This window comes from Tachypleus tridentatus, chromosome 6 (genome assembly GCF_004210375.1).
Source record: "Tachypleus tridentatus isolate NWPU-2018 chromosome 6, ASM421037v1, whole genome shotgun sequence".
In the NCBI taxonomy this organism is placed as follows: domain Eukaryota; kingdom Metazoa; phylum Arthropoda; class Merostomata; order Xiphosura; family Limulidae; genus Tachypleus; species Tachypleus tridentatus.
In genome coordinates this window covers 39,400,807-39,426,309 of record NC_134830.1, presented here as the reverse complement: position 1 = coordinate 39,426,309, position 25,503 = coordinate 39,400,807, and the positions used below count along the sequence as shown (strand labels likewise).

General features: G+C 33.6%; 1 long non-coding RNA gene across 1 annotated transcript in view; it reads left to right on the top strand.

Annotated features, from left to right (window-relative positions):
- The window catches only part of LOC143254534 (uncharacterized), a 49,067-nt gene extending 44,413 nt beyond the window's left edge, over window positions 1-4,654 (top strand). The window contains exon 4 of the long non-coding RNA XR_013030239.1: window positions 4,527-4,654. This is a non-coding gene — a long non-coding RNA (uncharacterized LOC143254534). The remainder of the gene's footprint in view (window positions 1-4,526) is intronic.
- Window positions 4,655-25,503: the final 20,849 nt, after the last annotated feature.

Sequence of the window (25,503 nt, the reverse complement as noted above, 5' to 3'; positions counted from 1 at the left end):
GTTTAACGGTAAAATCTATGGACAGACAGATCGAGTGCTCTCTTCTTGTGCTTTCATGAGAAAGCTTGATAACAGTCCTGTCTGGAATGTTCTGAACCTTTGAAATGTATTATTTTGTGTTTGTGTATTTTCTTATATCAAAGCCACATCAGGCTATCTGCTGTGTCTACCGAGAGGAATCGAACCGATGCTTTTACCGTTACAAATCTGTAGGCTTACCGCTATACTAGCGGTGGACTGAAATGTATTATAAATCCATTTTTCACTGGTCTCTATTCACATTTTGAAATCTTAGCTTCTTCAAGTTTTAAACAAAATGTGGTTAAAACCATGTTACATGTTATAGGAAGTCAAAGCCTTTTAGAAGCAAAAGTTAAGAACATAAAACGAATGTTTATAAGAAATTGTTTTCTACTTTCGTTCCCAAATAGAATAATCCATATAAAAATTGAGAAAAAACTAAACACTCCCTTCGTTTTTATATTAGATTGTATTTGTTTGTTGTTAAGCACACAACCACAAAATGGGGTATCTTTCATCTATCAAACGCAGGTATCGAAATCCCATTTTTAGAATTTATTACGTTAGATGTTCCGACGAAACTGTTACTTTTGTCACGCTATACTTATGCAATATTATGAACTTGATTAACAAGAAAACTGAAACAGAAATGATCAAACATCTATATTCTTTGGGGTCTGCAGAGATTTTTCCAGGGATGGACAAAGTAGTGTGGAATTATGAACTAAATAAAAATTCATATGCACGTGCTGAACGAAGAAAGAAAGAATTATGTTTCTCATTTCATCATGGGAGGAGTAAGTCCCCACTTGTGCTCCCTCTACGGACGCCCATGTCTATATCTAGAAGTTCAGTTTAATTTTCTTTTTATTTAAAGCAGTGCCTAGGGATAAAAGTCTCTTGAGATAAGCAAAATCTCTTGATACTTAGCTAGTAGCATATAAATTCACATGCTTCCAGGGATATAAAAGATGAAACACCAGAAGGCTCTAGAGTCTAACAACAGAACACTGTAACACTAAAGCCTACAGCGCCACTGTCCTAAACGAATGTGAGGGCAGTTTATTCTGCGGTATTCTCCGTTCCCAGAGGAATTACAGCTTAGAATGTTAGAATCTCTCGCCATTAAGCTAAGAAATCGAACTATTCACTAGAAAACAAGAACATTTCTACTACATCTTCAAATGAGAATATTATAACAATAGATGAACGTCTATAGCCAACCTTTACGAAAACATATTTTTTTTTTTTTTTTTACAATCTGAGAGCAAATGATATCATTTAAATTTAGGCATATCAGAATAATTATTTCGAACATTATACACAGTCTACATTTTATCAACGTTTTCTTTTCTTGATCTCTGTAATTGTTTAATATCGTTTCTGTGGTAGCAGTTTTCAAGGTTTCCACTTTTCTGGTAGCAGAATACAATACTCTAATAAAAAAGTTTTACGATTCTAATATATAATAAATACTGTAGATAAGATATATACTAAACAGTTACAAGGACTCCTTCTGACTTGACTTCATTGCTGTAGCAACTTAAATTTTTTGTATATAACTGATTTATATCCAAGTCGTTTAAATTCAAATTATGGGTGTGTGTTTTTCATGTGCATCACACACACACACACACACACAGATATGTGTATATATACACATAATTTGTTATGAACAAAAACAAGCCCAGTCAAATATAAGAAACGCTGTACTAGTGGAAGAGATCTCCCAGGGAACAGGGTATAATAATGTGGGATATAAAATATATCCTAGAATTTGGAGGTCACTGTGTAAGTAGGACCCACACTGCGGTGAGGATACAACGTCTATTAGTCTTAACCTCCGTTCGACAATCTCATATGAAGAGTAATTAAATAATAATATAATCTAAGGAATAGAAATAGAAATTGGCAAAGCGAGGTGTGGGTGCTCGAGCCCACAACGTCCCTGCAGATAGTTGTGGGAAGGTGAATGCTCTCCAAAGTAAAAAAAAAAGAAGAAAATAAAATATAAAATAAATAATAAAGAAAAATAAAGTATTGCCACTTGAGTGTAAGTAAGTTAAATAAACTTAACCCCTGAAGCTAATATTTCTAGCCCCATTATGATGTTTCAGCACTAATTAGTAGCCACGTAGATACGTTATACTAGTATAAAGGGTCCCAACCAGTTCTCTAAACTAACTAGTATAACTCCAAACCACTACCCATTAAGTCCATTGTAACCACCAATTTTCAGACAATAGACAAGCCTATATATGAGATAAGGTGTTCATCATCATAAAGTAGTGCCACGTTGTTTACAACTAAAAATAATTATCAGAAATTTTTAATAACATTTCCTTAATTTTTAATTCTTTATACTTATTTAATACATTTGTATATTTATCACAAAATATTTTAATAATTTTATTTTGAGGATTTTATTAAATCTATCAGATATTAATATTTGTATCAATATTTCAACATTAATAATAAAATATTGCAATCTATTACAAATTTTACCTAATCTAAATGACTGTGAAGTTATAATGCTTATAATAGAAGAGTATGGTACATTACTATTAACAGATCATAAACCGTATAATAGAAAAGCAAAATTATTTCTTTTAGCAAAAAATATTTACATTGATATCCTTATCAATTATTAATTTATTTTCTAAATCAAAATGATGTGCATCTATATTAGATGTAAAGTATTTTCAATTTCTAGTTATACTGGATAAAAAGTGTTAATAACATTATTTATCTCAAGATTATTTATATTAATTAAATAATCTAGGTATCGGTAAATTAAAGTAAAAATATTTGGGTTTATGTAATTTTCAATAAACCTGTTTTTAAGAATAAAGATATACATTTGCAATATAAGTAGAATAGTTAGCTTCCATTGGAACTGTTATTACTTGGTTAAAAACCTGGTTATTTAAAAAATATGTAATGATTATAAATGCAAAAAAATTATATCTTTTACGTTTTTCAAAGCAAAATTTTCTTCCTTCCATTACAATGAAAGGAAGCGCAGATAGTCCTCGTGTAGCTTTGCGCGTAATTCAAAACAAAACAAACTATGACAGGATAACAGAACTGTTATATTAATTAAACTAAGTTTGTAAAGCGTGTTCAATGTTTGTAACTCTTACTTACTTGTTAGTAAGTAAACAGTGGTTGTTGAAAAGCATGTTTCATATTTGTACCTCTAACTTACTTGCTAGTAAGTTTAAGAAACTGTGCAAGTGAAGAATATTCAATCATTTCATTCTATTGCACTGTACACCACAATTCCATTAAAAGTTTAATTAAACTAAGTTTGTAAAGCGTGTTCAATGTTTGTAACTCTTATTTACTTGTTAGTAAGTAAACAGTGGTTGTTGAAAAGCATGTTTCATATTTGTACCTCTTACTTACTCGCTGGTAAGTTTAAGAAACTGTGCAAGTAAAGAATATTCAAACATTTCATTCTATTACAGTGTACACCACAATTCCATTAAAAGTTTAATTAATATAACAGTTCTGTTATCCTGTCATAGTTTGTTTTGTTTTGAATTACGCGCAAAGCTACACGAGGGCTATCTGCGCTTCCTTTCATTGTAATGGAAGGAAGAAAATTTTGCTTTAAAAAACGTAAAAGATATAAATTTTTGCATTTATAATAATTACATATTTTTAAATAACCAGGTTTTTAACCAAGTAATATAACCAATTGTTATATTAATTACACTTTTAATGGAATTGTGGTGTACAGTGCAATAGAATGAAATGTTTGAATATTCTTTACTTGCACAGTTTCTTAGATATTCTAAAATGGATTGATTATTTTCTATTATCTGAAACGTATGTTTCTTATTATTAGAACTTATAGTTTTGATTTTAACAAATAAAATATTAAGTAATTTATTTAATAAAATGGCCGGTTGTTTAAAAATTGTTTTTATTGAACTAGAAATAAATCTAAATGTAATCGGATTTTTCCTTTATTGTTATTTTTTCTTCTTCACTTTGTAAAAAATTTTGTTACGTAGTGTAGTTAAATAAGAAAATAATCAAAGGAATAAAACTAGAGGTTAGGAGAGCTAGATGTGGGTGCTCAAGACTGCAATGTCCCACATCTATCACCCTTTACTGCCTGCAGATAACTGTGGGACATTGTGGACTTGAGCACCCACATATCGCTCTCCTAATCTTTAGTTTTATTCCTTTGGTTATGTTATTATTTAATAACACTATGTAACATCATTTTTACTTTTTCTTGTTCCTGGGCAAAAAATGTTATTTCCCAATAGCTTATGCCTAAAGTAAATAAAAAAGATTTGTCTCTTCAAACTTTTGTGACCTGGGTAATAAAATTTTCAAATTTACTCATTTTCCAGAACATTCCAAGTAGATTCAGTGCTGAGTAGCTGATAAAGAATTTTTTCGAACTTACAAGAATTTTTAAAAACTTTCTAGAATGATGTATAACTTACGAGAATTTTCTAGAACTTTCCATAATAATATATATACAGGGGCTCACCACTTCAGTTTAGTGCACACATAGACTTGTCTGATTTTATCAGAGATGGCATCAAGAAGCTGCAAGCATTCTCCAGACGTATTCTGCTATGTATGTGGCCAATTTATCAAGACAAGAGCGAAAAAGTACTCTATGGCATCATCTTCTAAAATGTGTGAAGCCTACAAGGCATATTTCGGCATGCCTGTCGGGGATCAAGACAAACCCTGGGCACCTCATTTTACCTGAGAGCACCAATCTAGAAGGTAAGACAGACAATTTTTGCTTGCTTGAATAGTAACATTTTATATTATACAGATTTTAGACCTTTAAAATTTAAATATCTTTTAATTTCTTTTTTTAATTCCAATAGTATAGAAAAAATATCACAGATAAAATATTTTGCATGAACCTCTTACACATTAGTTGAGTGGTGCCCCGTTAGTACACCAGTAAGTCTACGGATTTACAACGCTAAAATCAGGGGATCGATTCCCCTTGGTGTGCTCAGCAGATAGCCTCATGTGGCTTTGTTATAAGAAAACACACACACACACATTAGTTATAGATGAAATAAATTTATTCTTCATAATAACAATTTTATTTTGCTCTTTTGCAGAATAATAAATAGAAAAAAAGAGAGCCATGAAGTTTGTTATTCCAAGAATTTGGTGTGAACCCACTGAACACTCAAGCAATTGGTACTTCTGCATGGTGGACCCTTTCAAACATCGGGCTAGCAAAAATGCATCTGCTATCATGTATCCGGACCTTCCATCATCCATTGCCCCAGTGCCACACTGCCCTGTGCTCCCTGTATCCATTCCATCAGAAAGAAAGCAGTAATCTTCACAAGAGAGCAGCAAATCAGAATAGGAGGTAGACGTTAAAGATCCAGATTACAATTTCAGAGGTGCAGCTGGTGAGAGAAACCCATACTACCCCAACCAAAGAGACCTCAATGACTTGATCAGATTCTTGGTCTAACAAAGTCGAATGCCAAGACTATATTTGGGGGCTGATACGTAAAAGTGATTTACATTATAGTCGCAAATCTCGAGAATCCACTCACTTCTTAACATTTTTGCATAATTTTAGTATAAATATATGTAAATTTTGATTCATATGTTGTTTTATTCAGACCTTATGTAAATAAAAATGTCAAAATTTGCCCTTTTTACATAGAAACTAGGTTAATTTCTAAATTTCATTATTCAGGTCACAAAAGCAAAGTTTGAATGGAATAATGGCCATTTTCTGTACTTTTACAACATGAGCAATTAAGAAATAACACATGCTATTCAGGAACAAAATTAGTGTTACATAGTGCAATTTAGTCTTCATGTGAGGCTGGCGAAAGGAAGTTAAGGCTAATAGACGGTGTATCCCCAACGCAATGTGGGTCCTACTTTCACAATCACCTTCATAACTTAAAGTACATTTTATACCCCATATTATAGCCTGTATGTACCATGGTGATCTTTTCTATTAGTGCAGCCTTTTTTATTTTTGTTTAGTCTTGTTTTTGTTTATTAGATAATATTATTATTCAGAGGTTTGAATTTGCTGTGTTTAACAAAGTCCTTCCTTTTGATGTTGATTTATTTTACTTATCTGTTTAGTTTTAATCTTCTCTCTATTTGTTTTACTGTGGCCTAAAAGTTAAGCTCATAATGTCCCAATCCACTTTTTATAGGTTTATTTAGTAAAACTATTGAGTTACTTTTAGTTTACTGGTTAACTTGGATGTTTTACGTCTCGATGTTAGCAGTAAATATTAACATTGCTTCACGTTTAGCTACCTGAAGTCGTTAAACTCAGATCAAAATAGCTGCTTATATTACTCTGCTTTATAATTAGGATAGTCTGTTTACCTATCTTGTGTTTCATAAGTGAAATGTGCTTTATATTCTTGTAGGATTTTCTTTTAGCTGTTTATTTTGGACCAGTGACGTAAGTGTATCGTGAAATTTGTGGATAGCGCGAATCGCGAGTTGCTTGATGAGTCGTGAACGTAATGTAATCTTTCCCACCCCTGTCCCTAGTTTAATGAAGGTAACATACACACATTTCAAAATATTAGCTAGCTTTTAACTTTAAAATTAAACCGGCCGTAGCAGCAATGTAAGATAAATGGTTGGGAGTTATGTTGCCTCATTGTTGTTGTTTTGTTCTTTTAAATTAAGCACAAAGCTAAATAATGGGCTATCTGTACTCTGCCAACCACGGGTATCGAAACCCGGTTTTTAGCGTTGTAAGTCTGCAGACATACCGCTGAGCCACTAGGGGGCATGTTGCCTCACACCATAGTTTCACATCCCGTGTCACGTTACCTCTATCAGTATTCTAAATGTACAGGTTCCTAGGTCTTGTATTTCTCAAAGATCATTTACAGGTTTGTTATAAAAATAAATACGGTTTTACTCCTAGACATCTGTTTTTTCCACCTAGTTTTTGGCCTTTACCACACGTCCCATTTCCACTTGAATTCATTGGGTTTCATAGATTTAAATAATATTCTTATTTATTTAAATCTTTATTTCTTTAAAGACATTTGCTTATAATCTTATAAATACTTAATATAATGGCATGTCCATTTCACTTTCAGTGTTATTATGTTATGCACTGACTTGTTTTTAATTTTCCACATTCTTCAGTTCTCCTTTACCAACTACATCCGCGATCTTTGCGGATAGTAATTTAGTACTTGCGGATTAATTATTCGTGGACATAATGAAAAAGTAAATCACCACCTAACGCAAACGTTAATTAATAAATAATACGAGATACGTTTTCTTAATAGTTACAATGTCATCCTTTCCAGCTACTATATAATTTTATTTTCTAAAGCTTGGAATTATTTTCGTTGGTTCCTCAACTGACCAATGTCACTTATAGGTGCCTTACCCATTTATAACATACCAAATATATTTCATAAAAACATTTTATTCTGTGTATTGTAGACCTATGTAAGTAATACATTCGAAGAAAACATTTTCCACCATATTTTCATAATGAGTGTAATAGAGGGTTAAAATGCCGAAGACAACAAACCAATCGAAGCAAAATACACTTATGGGAAGACAACGTGCCTGGTAGAATATAATATATCAGTAGATTCATCTAATTGTAGTAAGCAAGTTTATTTAGCTCTATTAAGTTTAAATAGATTTAATATAATATTTAAAATCAATCTTAATAGCACAGGTGTATTTTTAAATATAATCACTTCCATTTATTTCACTTATTTTTTGTAAGTAGGTTGTAAAACACATATTTATATATACTGTTGTGCATTACGGTCCGTTTAAATACAAATTACTGAAACAAATGGTGATTCACTAAAGCCTGATGCAATTTTTTGTTCTTTTAAGCGCAAATTTAAGTATTACAAAATGACATTATTTCTCCCCGCTAGCCGTCTAACCAGTAACTGAGGTTCGATATTTTAGCGTGAACGCCACCTTAGGCGCATGTGAATTCCACGTTCAAGGACAGTTATGGGTCAGGTACATTTCCGTCCATCATTTTTGAGCTAATGACCAAAGGGAGAGCATCCAGCACAAAGTGGCTTTGGTCGACTGTTCGAACAAAATAATGGAATTGACTGTTACGCTCAGAGTTGAAAATGCAGGTTTGTTCAGCATCATTATGTCTTAACCCTTGGATCCTTCAGCATGCTAACCATTAAGTCACGTTAAGGCGACTCTACTTTAGATTTGATTATTATTTCTATATAGATCACAATATTACATACGTTGAAGTAGATCCATTTTGTAGCACTATAAGATAACTTTGCTGTAATTCTGTGTACGTCTTTATAAAAACAATTGACTAAAGATATCCAATTCTATGTTAGAGATAGGGTTACCGGCTTTCAAGGTTAGAAACAGTTTAATATTTCGAAGCCATAAAATATATTTTTATATGATATCCAAACCAGTTTTATTAAATCGCTGTAGAGTACAGTAGTCTTGCTTGTCAATAAGTTCAGTATAGTTTGTGTGTGTGTGTGTTGAATGCACAGCTTAGTGCTGGAACAGTGATAAACGACAGGTTTATCAGACCCATCATTAAAATACAAAATATCTGTATGTTCAAATCAAACCTTATTTAATGTGCGTATGTACTTGAAGAGGTCCACGATCGATTAGGGTCAACACTGTGTATGTAAACAGAAAGAAAGATTACGTATCTCATTTGCTAAGTAAATATTTGTAGACAAATATATAATTTTATATATTCAAAGCACGTATTGTTGTATATTTCTCGTATACTTTAGCGAGCAGCACTGATTTCATGTTAAATAGTTACAGCATAGCTAAGTTGTGTTATAACAGTTGTATTACGGGTTACATGAAAGTCGCACTGAGCAAATAATCTTAATGGAATAACTACAGTAAAACTGTTGCAGAAGTATTACTCAAGTTCGATATTTATAGGAACATCAAGAAAAAAGACTTTAAATAGTTTTATTCATCATATGAGCCTTCATAAAGCTCTTGTAATTATATAGACTTCAAAGCCGACAATACAGATCTTCCACTGTTTTGTAAAAGAAGTTGAGGAAACAAATAAATAAGCCAATTTAACTAATGAAAATATTAGGCTTATGCAGATATACTATACAAAATATATTTTCTTTTAGATTCTTATGATGTATTGTATCTTTCACTATTGCTACCCGTTTCTGTCAATGGAACTTTGCTCTTGCCTTGAACACGAGTAGTACAATAATATATATCCAATGGCCTAGTGATCAAGGCGCTCGATTCGCAATTTGTGGGTCGAGGGCTCGAATCCCAGTTACCGAACAAGCTCACCCTTTTCAGCTGTTGGGCGTGGTAAGGTGACGATCAGTTCTACAACTTGTTAGAAAAAGAGTAGGTCAAGAGTTGGCAGTGGGTAGTGTTGACTAGTTTATCATTGCTAAATTAGGGACAGTAAACTCAAATATCTCTAGTGTAGCTTTGCGCGAAATTCTAAATAAGCCAATCCAAACACATCAAGTGTCAGTATGCAGAAATGCTCTCTATTTCCAAAATTTTGTGTGCTAACATTAGTAATAATAATAAAGTTGTCATGATGATGTAATGATAGTGTAATATGGATCGGTATTATCTCGATAATATCAAAACGAAATGTATAAGCAACATTCGTGATATACATGAGATAGGAATACTGGAATAGGCTTCACATTTTCTAGACTCGTTAAAAGTGAAATAGGACATTAGTCATGTAATTAGATAAAAAAAAGTTTGTAGCTTTATCGTTGTGTAGATGAGAAATTGATAAAGGCTTCTCAACCATGTACAAAAATACACACTCATACGTCTATATTAGCATACATCACATTATACTGACTGAAATGTGTCTAACCCTCAACATAGTGACGACAAAAATTAGAATTATTATTCCAGAAGATTCCTTTGGCAAATTATATTTTGAAAAACTTATTTTTGGAAAAAAATGTATATAAATTATCATTAACTGTTGGCCAAGCTTCGTAATACGTCATTTTTGCACTCAGTAAAATGTAAGCAGTCATGCTTTAATTAATGCTAATCTTAACAGCAAGTTAATTTGGATTTTAAGCTGAGTAGAAAATCGCTCACAGTGTCGTTGTTGTTTTCTTAATGCAGAGATGCACAATAGGCTATCTACACTCTATTCATCGCAAGGAACCACATCTCAAAATTGAACATTGCAAGTCCATAAACTTACTGCTGATACAGAGGAGGACAACAACGTTTGTTCTAAGTTTTTCAGGAGGAACAAAAAAAAAGAAGAAAACAGTAAAACGATTTTCCAAAATTCTTTGAAATAGCTTTTGAATTTCCAAATGACGCCCCCATCACACTCCAGTGGATTAGTGGAAAGTCTGAAGAATTCTAACATCCAAAACCTGGTTTCGCAAATAAACAAAACTGAAAATGAGAAATTTTTGCTTTAATACCTGACTTAGAATATTTCTGTGTTTCTAAAATAACACTCTAATTTTGAAAAATACCTCAAAATAAGTGTATAACTTACAGGAGTTAAACATCAAACTATGCTATAAAAAATACTGAAAGCGTTTAAACCGATTTCGTGTCACGTGTTATTTTCCGGGTGGGTGAGATAACATGAAACCTAAAATTTGTTTACTTCGTGTACACATATTCACATGTGTTTCTCATTCACTTCTGGTAGGCCCAGCATGTCCAGATGGTTAAGGCACTCGACTCGTAGTCTGAGGGTCGCGGGTTCGAATTCTCGTCACATCAAACATGCTCGCTTTTTCAGCCGTGGGGGCGTTATAATGTTTCGATCAATCCCACTATTCGTTGGTAAAAGAGTAGCCCAAGAGTTGGCGGTGGGTGGTGATGACTAGCTGCCTTCCCTCCAGTCTTACACTGCGAAATTAGAGACGGCTAGCGCAGATTACCCTCGTGTAGCTTTGCGCGAAATGAAAAAAAACAACAAACATTTCTAGTAAAATTATTTACTAACTAAATTTATTTGTATAAATGATTGTATATAAAGTTGCAGCATTCATAACTTAATTTGTCACGTTGCTGATATTGGTTATATTTTAGCGACCATGAAAGAAGTGGTGAACATAAACAACTTTGATGAATGTGAAAGAAAAAAATACATTTGACAGCCCCTCAGAGTTCTAACAGATGGTAAACGGTCAAGCTAACCATAATTACATATCATAGGTCTCATTATTCTTTCATTCTTGCCCCGATTCGCTTCTTCACAGTGGTAATTACATCACTTAACGTCTTACTGCTGTTTGGAGATTAGCTTACTGACCAATCGTTAATACAGGTAATACCATTAACCATTCTCGACACCATGGAGTTTTTGTTTTCACTCGTGGTTTTGTCCTTCCTTCCGCTCGAAGACAGGCTTACCATACGTTATATATTACCTTAATAAGGATACCGAACACCATAACAGCGGCTTATTGCCACCCAGTAACATCCACACTCAAGTTTTATAAGACCCGACTTGAAAAATACATGATTCTGTCACTAAAGATTAATGTTTTCTTTCTTCCAAGAGGCATATTGCTGGTAATACATTTTTTGTTATTACACTCTTTTCTTGTGCATGTTACCTGTTGCAATAAAAAACATCTTACTGGGGATTATTCCCTGTAATAAACATTCCTAAAGAGTATGCCCTTTCGTAACTGGGTGTTGGAATCTATTCAATGAACGTTGTTTATTTCAAAGTTGAAAGACCTGAAAATGAATACTTTAAATGCTGCATCTGAGTGAGATTTACGGATAATATTTCATTTTTTGTACCCAGGCCTTCATCAGGCCGCTTCACGGAACGCGGAAATTAGTTTCCTGACGAAGACCAAAACGTCATCCACATATAGGTTTTAGGTTTACCTCAGTAACTAGTTGTTGTTTTTAGGTATTATTATTAGTTAGCGGAATTATTTGAAAGTTGTGTTTGAATTATTTTATTGGCTTGACTTGTCTTGTCTTTACACCTTGGCAACAGATACGTTATCATAAATTTTGATAACTTTGATTTTCAGAGAGTGTTAAATAGCGTTAATATCGTATTAGTAACATTCGTATTTTCTAAATAGCAGTTGTTTTATTTTGCATAATTCACCACTTGTATGAATACAAATTCAGTGTGCTCCGCATGGCCAGTTGGTTAGGGCGCTCAACTCGTAATCTGAGATGCGCGGGAACAAATCCCTCTCACATTAAATATTTTAGTCGTGGGGCCGTTATAAGTTTCGGTCAATCCCACTATTCGTTAGTAAAATAGTAGCCCAAGAGTTGATGGTGGGTGGTGATGACTAGCTGCGTTTCCTCTGGTCTTACACTGCTAAATTAGGGACGGCTAGCGCAGTTTGCTCTCCTGTAGCTTTGCGCAAAGTTCAAAAATCAAACCAAACAAAATAGACGTTTAGTATTATGGGACATAAAATTCGAAAATTAACATTTGTAACAATACGTCTTGCAACACACTAAAGTTACCTTGCCTGATAATTGTTTTATTACTATACTTATGATAACTTGGCATTCAAGGTAAGGCTTTATTATAGTAGTTGATTTTCTGACAGTGCTCTTTTAAGTGTAAATCTAAGTTTTTTTTTCTATGTTACACTGTATAAACTGCCTGTTAAAGGGATCCTGCCAGAAACGTTGCACATAAGTATAAAACATTTGTCATAGACGTGTGTTTTACCAATTTTTGAACATTTTCCATTATTTTAATGTTCAATTAATAACACTGCTACTGGTTGAGCTAATTCTAATCTGATATAATGTCTTAGCTTGTTTATAATAGCGACTTTCAAAAAGCCTAGTTTTCGATACTAATATTAAAAACTTAACTTTTGACAATTAGCAAAAACATTGTTCCTATGGTAACCACAAAGTTTATGTAGCAGTTTGAAGCTTAACACTTCCATTTCGTTTATTGTATATTATCGTTGAATGTTTATCGGTTGTCGTTTATATTGAGCAAAAATATACCTACGATAGTTTTTCGTAGTTTTCACACTTTTAATTTTCTCTGGCTGTGTGAATTGAGACTAGTTGTTATAATATCCGGAAATTATTATAAGTTACCTTTCAACCGTCTCTCAAAAGCTATTTTATAGAGAACTCGCCTGAATATATCATTACTGGTTTACCTCTACTATTACGCACTATTATTAAATATTGCTACCACGATAAATGCTCCAATCTAAAAGGCAGATAGTGTTTATAAAATGCACCCAGATAGTTATGTGCTCTTACAGCAGTGAGAGATGCCTAATGACATATTTGTTTGTTTGTAATTAAGTAGAAATCTACACATTGGTCCATCTGTGTTCTGCTCACACGGTATATAGCAGTATAAGTCCGCAGACAAACTGCTGTGCTACTGAAGGGGGGCATGTATAAATAACACTCTGACATAAATTTTCCAACCATATCAAACGTTTATTTCTTTCTTTTGAGTGTAGTATATATATATATATCAACTAACCATTTTAGTAAGTCTTTCTCAGGAATGCTTGAGGGACCAACTTTAACTACGATAAAAGACTCGACTCATCATGGTATAAGGTTAAAAGTGAATAAACGAAATTAGACCACTTGGTTCTTACGCTATAATATATAATTAATGATATGCCAGAAGCTGAAAAGTTGGATTGCCTTTTAATACGTATAGTTTCAGGTCTTCGTATTTATAATCGAATGTTATTATCATTAGTACTCTATACAATCAATATTCTAGTTCTAGTTGCTAATGAACTACTGCTTTTTTCATAAAATATTCTATTCTGAGTAGTTAAGCTCTGGTGAATGAAACGAGGCAGAGCTAAGTGTAAAAATTAAAGTGCAGGCGTCTTCATGTATGTGCTACACGTATGGACATAGCCATCCGGTAAATATCGAATATGAAGGAAAGTAAATATTCTGTCTGTCTGTAAACGCATATCCTCCTCAATGAACTGAGACCGATGCAGACCAAACCTGACATGCTAGCTTTGTAGCACAGAAGCAAACGGAATCCATATTAATCTTTTCCACATATATTTAAAAAATGAAAATATTTTGTGAACTAATTTCCATATAGTAACTGCAGTAGCTATTGTAAATGGTTCAGTTGGAACATATTTCACTGTGAAATTCGCTGCTTTGAACAAGAAGTGACACAACTGCATTGCCACTTCTGCCAAATTTCTCCACTCTACTATTACAACTCCACACTTCCAAATTTCTCCACTGTACTATTACAACTCCACACTTCCAAATTTCTCCACTCTACACTATTACAACTCCACACTTCCAAATTTCTCCACTCTACTATTACAACTCCACACTTCCAAGTTTCTCCACTCTACTATTACAACTCCACACTTCCAAGTTTCTCCACTCTACTATTACAACTCCACACTTCCAATTAATTTCCTCAGTCTTGCAACAACTTTCTTGCAGAATAAAGGCTACTGAAAATCCTCGCAGATATTTCGCTTATTTTTTTAGTAAATTTGAGGGATTTCCGCGTTTTCAAAGACAAAAGACAAAGAAGTTCAATCTTCTTAAATTAATCTGCAAAATGTTCAAGGTAAGACATTTAAAATGCATTAGAACAGCTTCGAAAATATAGCCTCTTGTGGACTCAAAGTTCAATTTTACTTGTATACTTTTACCTGATTTGTTGGGCTTTTACCAAGAAGCCCCCAGCTAGTATAGCCGTATGTTTTGGATTTACAACGCTAAAATCAGGGGTTCGATTTCCCTCAGTGGGCTCAGCAGATAGCCCGATGTGGCTTTGCTATAAGAAAACACAAACACGCTTCACCAAGGGTAGAGCTCAGTATGTAATTTGACTCTCTAAACGGTAGTCAAAGTGAACTTACGTTTTATTTAAATCACGCATTTTGACTGCTTTCTTCAAAAAAGTCCTCAAAAGGACCATTTTTATTAAAAGAGCGCTATCCACTCTCTCCTTTAGGCTTTCGATGGATGTAGAAAATTTCTTTTGACTTTAGTTGTGTCCTTTGCATGTGTGCGTGCGTTTATGGTTCGTACATTATTGTTTCAATACTATTTCATCATTATATTGCATGTTCTTGTCTGATTATATGAGTAGTTATTACGTATAAATAGGTATTAGAGGTTTTTATAAGCGGACTGGGCGAATCTGACGACTGCCCGGGATGCAACCTTTCTAGGTGCACCAAAACTCTCTCATAAAAAGTATCGATTGGATTATTACAATCGTAGAGAATGCCTAAAAAGTGTCCTTAATGTCTAGTATTGTCTATTAGTTTCTATATTGTTCTCTTAGTACAATTTCTACATATGTTGCACATATATACACATGCCGCTGTAACAATAGTGTAGTTGAAGTGGTGGGAAATTGAAGAGAAAAAAATCGAATAAAGAGAATGAAAAATATAGGAAATGTATAGGGCGACAAATGCTTATTTCTCCTGGGGGCCCCGGCATGGCCAGGTGGGTTGAGACGTTTGATTCATAATCTGAAGGTCGAGGGTTCGAATCCCCGTCGCACTAAAGATGTTCGCCGTTTCAGCCGTGGAAGCATTATAATGTGACGGTTAATCCCACTATTCGCTGGTAAAAAGAGTAGCTTAAGAGTTGGCAGTGGGTGGTGCTGACTAGCTGCCTTCCTTCTAGTCTTACACTGCTAAATTAGGGAAGGCTAACGCAGATAGCCCTCGAGTAGCTTTGCGCGAATTTCAAAAAACAAAAAAAACAAGCCTCCTGGGGTGTTATTTTTGATAAGGCTGGTTCTGCACATAAGGGTATTATGCCTTATAATTCTGACCTTTTCATTGTTTCACAAAAAGTTTGAAAATATTATTGTTTTTATCCATTACTTTTTTGGTGGATTGGTGTGTATACAGTAACGATAGCATTATGTTATGGCTTTTATGTATACCAGTAGCTACAGTAGATATAGCATTATGTTATAGCTTCTGAATATTGTTTTGATTTTATGTTGTTTTCACCTTTTTTTATGTTTTCGAATACACATGATGCAAGGAAATATTGCTGCGAGTGCGCGTGCGCTCATGTGTAATCGTCTTCCTGTTTTGTCTTTATTTTTTATGTATTCTTGATATTCGTTTTCAGGGACGATTTGAGCTATGTGTTCTTGTTTTTTATCTTCTTTTTGGGCATTTTCTATATTCTGACACTGTTTATTTTGGAGCCTAGGGTGATCTATATTAGGGTGTTATGATCAGTCTGTAAAAAAATTCACAGTAGGTCTGTCATATTAGTTCCATAGCAAACATCAGAGATTCAACGTACCACTCTTTAGCTAGGTGTCTTGCAGCTATAATATAGTCGTTTGCCGAAAAACATTTTCACATTTAATGAATTCAGTTCACTTTGTACACGTTATAGAAAGTACCATAATAACCTCACTGAATACGACGATCAGTTTCTAGATTACTAGCACAAACATTAACGTAGCAGACCTTGAAATACTACACACACTCTAACAGTAGATTGTAAATGAAAGGATTTGAAATAACGTACTCAACAGATAGTTTCAACAATAGAACTCAGAGCGCTCTCTATCGACAATTTGCTTTCAACACGAGAAAAATTACAAATGGTAACACGAAAGCCCAGAAATAGCCTAACCTCAACCACCTGTACTCTATAACCTCATTACGGAACATTTCGAAGTTAAAACCTTATAAGTCTTAGGATTAAATTTAATTATGTTGATGGCACACATGTCTACGGACACGATTCCAGAGTTTGTGAGCCACATGATATGATTATAACTATCAATTACCGAAATGTTAACGTCAGTTTAAAACATTAGACTCACTATACGATAATTTAGATGTGTCAGGTTGCGTTACCGTCACCAGATTTCTAACACCTTGTAACTATGTACAATTTATTCTGAAAATAACACCAGTTTCTTTAATATTTACGTGACTGAATTCCGAAAACAGTGAAGCCAGATTTTATATTAGTAACTCGAATTATTAAAAGAAAACACTTTAATGAATAAAATATCCACTGTAGTAGTCAGGAAGGTACATACAATATGGGTGAATGAAATACTAATAAAGAAACTTAAAATAAAACTTGCTTATAATTATGATACTATCGCAATTTTAAAAAAAAATTCGAGAATAAAAATCTTAACAATTAAATTGCTGCTTTAAATCATCAACTGGGTATTTTAAATCGAAAGCCCAATAACATCTCAACATTTTCAATAAACTTCGAACATTATTGTTGTGATCAAATAAACATTCTCAATCAACAAATGAAAATAGTCGCATTTTGCAGTTAACGTAGTTAAACATTAACTTGAAAAATACTTCGAAGGGCAGTTGTAATTTTCAAAATTAAGCACGTGAATACAATAGTTGTCCGTTTTAACTAATTTGTCAATAATGATTAAACAGTTGTTACTTAACTTAATCTTACTTCTGATATCAACCAAAATAGATTCCCAACCTCTTTTGCTAATTTTGTCAGAAAGAGAATACACTGTGTGTGTGTGTGTTATTAGCTGCATTCTAAGCCTGATTTGGTTGACGCTTGTTCCGTGAACAAACATTTAACAAACCCACTACAGATCGTATTTATGTTACTCTAATTTAGTTCTTCAAGTTAGCTAATGGTTCTTCAACTCAGATTTCGTCAGACGCAGATGTGACAAACTACCATATATATTTTGAACTAATGGTTCTTCATCTCAGATTTCGTTACACAGATGTGACAAACTACCATATATATTTTGAACTAATGGTTCTTCATCTCAGATTTCGTTAACAAACTATCATGTAGGTCTTCAACTTAACTAATGGTTCTTTGTCTCAGATTTCGTTAGACACAGGTGTGACAAACTATCATGTAGATTTTCAACTTAACTAATAGTTCTTCATCTCAGACTTCGTTAGACACAGGTGTGAGAAACCGACTGTCATGTCAATCTTCAATTTAGCTAGTGGTTCTTTACCTCATATTTCATCAGACACAGGGATGATAGACTGACAGTCAAGTAGATCTTTAACTTAACTAATGATTCATCATCTCAACTTAGCTGATATTTTTTTCTTACCTCAAACCGCCTTAGACAAAAGTTTGGCGCAGTTAATAACACAAATCTTGTTTAATATTTCATATAAATTTACTTGATAGTTGATGCAAAAATAATATTAAAGTTGTTGTAGAAATTATATCATAGCACTTATTATGATACCGTTTGGTTACAAAAATAAGTTTGAGAACTTCTGATTACTGTCAAAATCAACTGTGTATTAGCACGGAACCACACAACTTTGAAACAGACAGTAAAGTATTTAATAGTCAGCTACAAGACTATCCTAGTTAAGTTCCTTGACTATCTTTCTCTAATACAGACTGCTTTTCTGGTCAGTTCATAATAATTTAGTTTTATTGTTAAATGATGAAAAACATCTGTCTAACTCTACATGTAAAAACGGCTGGTATGGATAGAGAAAGCACTATTTAGAGGAGCGAACAACGTTTCGATCTTCTTCAGTCATCGTCAGGTTTACAAAGAAAGAAAGGGTTACTGACCTATAGCTGACCACATGTTTGAAGGCGGTTGTGTAATTGAGTGCTTTCTCTACCCATACCAGCCGTTTTTACGTATATAATTTTCTCTACAAGTAGGTTTTCTCGTCATCACGGATCTGTCTAACTCTATGTACAGAGAATTTACAAGTGCATGAATACATAAATGAGGTGAAAACAAAAAAACAACAGCAAAACTTTATGGAAGTAGTTAGATACAAAAAGACATGCATCACGAATCAGAAACATACAAACACTAAAGAAGAAAGAGATATGTGTACAAACATACATACCTCAGAGACAAGGCAGAAAGTACGTTATGTGTAACTACGCACATCTTTCCTAAAATATAAATCATGCATAATCCCACGTACATGCTTAAAGGTTATCACTGCTGAACTTAACTTGTATTGAAGTATTCATGTTAAACCTTCTACTTCGTTCTATAAATACCAAATCTATTGATTTGTTAGGAGGATTACATTCAAACATACAAAAACTCCTTCCTCTAGATGTAGTGATGAAGAAAAGTTTATTCAAAATATTATGATTATATCTCGACTAAACTTTGTCTATTAACCACGAGCTCTATCTATGCATAAATTCTGCATTTATTGCCAACAGCTCCTGTGATTTAAGTGTTAAAAACATCACCACTACATACTGAACTCCTGGGCGAGAGAGAGCGTGTTATATATATATATATCGTGACCAAGTTCATTAGAGGCCCACAGGCTTCATTCCTGTGTATATTGTGCACGAGCTTGAATTTTCGATTGAACCCATCCAGGCGTGGTTTTCTTTTGCTGAAGATCACGCGCTCGTTGCAGAACATATTGGAATTGTGCGTATGTACGCATGTGTTGACCTAAGTGTGTTTTTACACTTTACCTACAAGACACAAAGACATACACACACATATATACATGTAAACACGTATTTCTTTTTAAAAACGTTTGTCTTAAGCTTTCCGTTAAAAGTGACATGGTACATGATGAATGAGGTTCAGAGGCAGTTCACTTTGGAAAGTCTTTGAGACATAAGAGAACTATGAATACTTCTGTTTATGTAGCATTTTCTACCAGTTTGATAACTTTCAACTATATTCCAACTGAGTTGTTTTTCCTTTTGAAAGCATGTAACGAAATAGAAGGGGGATCCTCAAAAACATAAAGCAATTTATATGTTTCACATCTTATACTTATTATAAAATTTCATTCAGACAGCCATATTTTTCGTTATTGAAGCGTTCTTTTGAAATCAAAAATTAAAGCATTTACAGCGGTACGTCTGCTAAATTACATCGCTAGAAACTGAGTTTGGATAGCCGTTGTGGGCAGAACACAGATAGCCCATTGTGTAGCTTTGTGCTTAATTACAAACGAATTTTAATATCATGTTAAACCGGAGCTAATTTCATAGTAATGTATTAAACTGAAACCTTCCATGATTGCATATTACTTACTATTCTTAAATATACATGTCCTTTAGTGGTAAATTACTTTGGAACTTTTAAATTTCTCAATCCATAGTGAATAATCACGTGGTGAACTTTGGTTTCGCATACTCCAAAACGGCAATGCTAATAATAGTTTTTACGAAGTCATGTTTAATGTTTCAAGCTGGTTAATTGCTCTCTACAGTGTAATAGAATTTACGCCGTACAAGAAAGAAATCAATTTTAAGAAATCTTTAGTTGTGTTTGTTTCTTTCTCTGTTTTGTTTTGTTTAAATCCAAAGTTGCACATTGAGTTACCTGAGCTGTAGCCATCACACGGATCGAATTTCCAATTTTATAGACTTAAGTTCTCACGCTTACCGTTGAGTATCCTGAGATATCTTAAGAAAGGATGACATAGGATCGATTGTTTCTTAAAAATGTCTTTAGATTATATGACACATCGGTGTGATATGTATTAGCTTTAGTATTAACTGCATAGCCAAATGTTATACGTTATAAGTGGAATATTACATATGAAAATTGTCCTTCGGTGTTCGGTATTATCGCTAAGCAGAGCCATCCTCGTCAGTGTTCTTGAGTTAATGGCCGACAACACCGCTTAAAGAAATAATACCCGGCTGATGACCTAGGGCAAAGCGGTTATAGAAACATTTTACTAGCTGGCCTGTTACACGTAATTGATATTATTTATTGTTAACTGTAATTATTATTGTATCATTTTAGCCGCTGTGCTAATAGAAGTTATTACACAAGCATTGAAAAATATTGTGCCTATAGTGAGTAATGTGTTTATAGCTTTGTAGTAGTTTTGTTCTCTGTTAAAATATAAAAAAACATAAAATACTGGGCTTCGATAATATATACAAGTATTGAACTTATTCTATGCTAATTTTACTGTCTTTATGGCTTGGAGTTGATTATGGATCTGTTGATGAATGCATAGTGTGTACGGACATCTAATTTTGTGGTTAGTAAAAATTAAAAAGTTATTTTATCAAGATTTGGAATCTCTAACAAAACAAAATGTTGTTTTACCTACAACTTCATCTAGCTGTTACGTTTTCTATTGTGAACGCACAAAATTATGTTCGATTAAAATGCGTCATCACTTGAATAAATCTAACAGACATGATGAGTTTTAAGATATAAGGATTGTACTTATATTCTAGAACGAAATGACGAGTAACGAAAACACTACTCAATGCGGATAACATGGATTTATTATTATCTAAAAGATTCAGTTCAGATTTGGAACTATATACAATATATATAGAGTGTATAAGAAGTTGCTATTGGTGATATGAGTGAAAATCTTAGATTTAAAACAAGCTTTAGAACAATCTACATGTTCTTGAACACAGCAATTATAAGAAATCATTATTCAAAATTTCAACGTATTGTAAAATGAGCTATCATTTCCTTTCTAAATTTCTAGTTAGTAATTGGCAACTATGAAGATATTAACTGTTTTAAGCTTTGAAGAAAACAATTCTTAAAAACTATAAATTTTAAATACATTTTTTAAATAGAGTAAAGCCACAATAGGCTATATTCTGTGTCCACTATGGAGAATCATGTTAGGGACCTTAGCATTGTAAGTCTGCAGTCATACTCTCTGTCCCAACGGGGGACTTGTTTCGAATCCAACAAAGTAAAGAATATAAACGTGGCTGAGCCTCTTAAGGAGCAGACAGCATGGTATACGTACACACTAGACAAAGAGAAATAAAACTAATGAAATATATGGGATAAAATTTACTACCGTATGAAAATCAATAAACTTCTACAGAAGAAACTTTGTTTTTAGAAGTGTCTGAATGTCGCTAATCGAAATACACCCAAGTATAATTGAAATCCTTATTGTCTTACAGAGCACTTTAGAAATAATAGTAGCTACATGTTAATATTTCAAAAATTGGTCCAGTATGGTGACTGGAAATTTTTCAATGAACTCCATTTCATTTTACAGTGGTGACGTAAAAGTAACAAAAAAATCGCTTGGACTTTAGACAAATCAATGAACGTCATCATATATATGTATATATATTCATATCACACTAACTTACCGTTTTATTAGAATTAACTTCTATACTGCTGAATTACATAATTTTTTTAGTTAGCTCCATGTGGGTTTAAGAAAAATTAAAATTGTTTCTGTTATGTACCTAGCGTCATTAAAAGAAACCTCTTAACAGTCATTAAGATATTTTATTTTTAACACATAGTTTGCACTCATAACCGAGTAAAACCTTCCAAACAAAAAGACCTGTTTTCTTGAAACTCATTTTGAGATGAGTTTAATTAATATCGTTTTTAGTTTCAACACCATGTTCAGTAAATATAATTGTTAAATACTGAAATACGCTATCAAACATGAGGTACTCATGTACAAAATATGTCTTACTAATGTAATACATTATATGCAAGTTGAATAAGCAAATACTACTGGTGTAGCTTTGCGTTAAATTCAAAATAAAACAAACCCTATTGTATAAGAAAAAGGTACACCCTCCTTAATCGAAAACATCAACCGAAAAAGACTAAAATAATTGATAGGTGTGTAACAGAATTATTTAATGGTTGTTTCTAAATGTATGCTAAACATTTAATTCGAAAACTAAAACCAAATGCTACTTACAGATGTGTTTACTAAATGTTCACAATTTTACACTGTAAGACATCATGTTTTGGGTTTGGAACTGCTAAAATATTATGTGTTTTTTTTTTAAGAATTTACTCAAAAGCTTCTTCAAAGTTTAAAGCAGTTAATATAACCACATTTGACAATTGCTAAGTAATCATCTAGTAAGAAAGCAATATCCTATTTTACAGTAGATCGAAGTTTGATAAATTTTAAACAAGAGCCAACATATTGTTATTTCTCGTCAATTCAGGTGCAAACAAAAAAAATAGCACCAAATATTTGCGATTTCCTGCATGCGCAGAATACCACTCACGTTCAAAGCCTCTTAAGCATAGAAGTAAGCAACGTATTTACCAAATTGTCGTTGTATGTATGTGTATATACAAAGAGTGGTGAAAAATATTATCGTGTTTTTTACACTTTTTTGATTGATGTAATTGTTGTTTTTTACGAGATTGTGCAATGTGGAAGTGTCAAACTAGTGTGAAATGGTTAAAGACATTGTGTGGTGTAAGCTGAGAACTACTTCAGTTTCAGTTCTTCAAATACATATATTCATCTTTATTAACAAAGTTTGTTTGTTTGTTTGTTTGGGAATTTCGCACAAAGCTACTCGAGGGCTATCTGTGCTAGCCGTCCCTAATTTAGTAGTGTAAGACTAGAGGGAAGGCAGCTAGTCATCACCTCCCACCGCCAACTCTTGGGCTACTCTTTACCAACGAATAGTGGGATTGACCGTCACATTATACACCCTCACGGCTGGGAGGGCGAGCATGTTTAGCGCGACGCGGGCGCGAACCCGCGACCCTTGGATTACGAGTCACACGCCTTACGCGCTAGGCCATGCCGGACCCTATTAACAAAGTAATTGTTACAAATGTGTTACAGCAGACGACCAACATATACATGGCAAATAACAAAATTAAATAGAAAGATAACTACTCTAATGTTTATGACAGAAAGCAGCCACAGAGTATGTTTCTTGAGTTAATATTTGGTTGTTCCAACCCTGACTTGGTAATTGTTCGGTATCGCCATGACACCAGAGACTAAATGTATCTGACTGAGTTCATGATACTATACGGGGATTAGGGTTTCGTGCAGTTCTTAGGTTCTTCTATATATACTTTGTTACCCATTACTTTCTAACAGGTTACGACAAAGTTGAGGTCTGCCAGCATTGTGTCTTGGTGGCCCGGCATGGCCAAGCGTGTTAAGGCGTGCGACTCGTAATCTGAGGCTCGCGGGTTCGCATCCCCTTCGCGCCAAACATGCTCGCCCTTCCAGCCGTGGGGGCGTTATAATGTGACGGTCAATCCCACTATTCGTTGGTAAAATAGCCCAAGAGGTGACAGTGGGTGGTGATGACTAGCTGCCTTCCCTCTAGTCTTACACTGCTAAATTAGGGACGGCTAGCACAGATAATCCTCGAGTAGCTTTATGCGAAATTCAAAAACCAAAAATTGTGTCTTGGTTCACTTTCTTCGGTGATAATTCTTCACCTGAAGCAATAAAATAAAACCTAAGATGTGTTTTCAATACATTTTCCTTTTTATTTATGAAATTTCCTTTTTATTCCACATTTACTGTCACGAATAAATGAATATTATTAACATTTTTTTCAGCTCTGTGGTACGGAGCAGGGTTATCATGGAATGCGCACTGGTTAGCTTCATCAAAGTAGCCCAAACTGTATCACATGAGAAGATTAGAAATTAGGAGAACGAAATGTGGGTGCTCGAACCCACAACGTTTCACACCTATGTCACCCTTCACTGCCTGCAGACAGTTGTGGGAAGGTGACTGCTCTTCCAAATTAAAGTAAGAATAAGAAAAAGGTAAAGATAGAAAGATGAAAATTAAAAAAAAAACAACATAAAAATGAAATAAAAAATAAGGAAAATAAAGTACTACCATTTGGGAGTAACTAAGATGAAACTTACCTCTTGAATTTACCATTCCTACCCCCAATATGGTAGAGGCAGTAATTAACACGACATTGAACCATATCACTATAATAAGTTTACTGTGACTGTCATGCTCTTGTATGGGGCTCAAGTTGTACGTCCGTATAGCTTTTAGTTAAAAATAAAATCATTAAAAATAAGGTTAAGACTGATAGATGGTGTATCCCTCCGCAATGTGGGTCCTACTTCTCAGTCACCTCCAAAACCTAGGATACATTTTATAATCCCACGTTGTATCTTGTACCTTGGATCTTTTTTTTGTTGTTGTTAAAAATGCAGCGCATTTTGTTTAATTTTAATGAGTTTTATTTTGCCTTAAAAATTAAAATTATAATATAATTAATCAGAGGTTGGGATTTGCTGTTTCTAACGCAGTCCTTCCTCATGATTTTGTTTACTTATTTAACTTTATTTAAATGTAATAATTTAATTTCACTGTGTATATATATTTATATATGAAGGAAAAATCTTAAGACGTTTCCCTGTAAGACTTATTAAGAACATTATGAAAGAACAACAGTCCTGTTATGATAGGAATACCAACTTCGGATAAATATAACAGAACCACATTCACTTAAAAGACGTTTCCATTGAGAGGTTAACTGTCACTGTTCTCAGAAACATACCCCAAAGAGGCTGTCCGATAACATTTAGAAGGTAATACAAATCTATCACAGGTTTGACAGAGAACCTATTATATCTATCTAATAAAGAGTCTCTGGGTATTGTCCAACTGAGCGTACAAAATCCCTAGTTCTACGACCTTCACGTAAGCCTTCTTTAGATGTATCATACAACGCTGATATCAAATTATAATAAATTACAAATTAGAAGACAAAAAATAAAAATAACAGTTA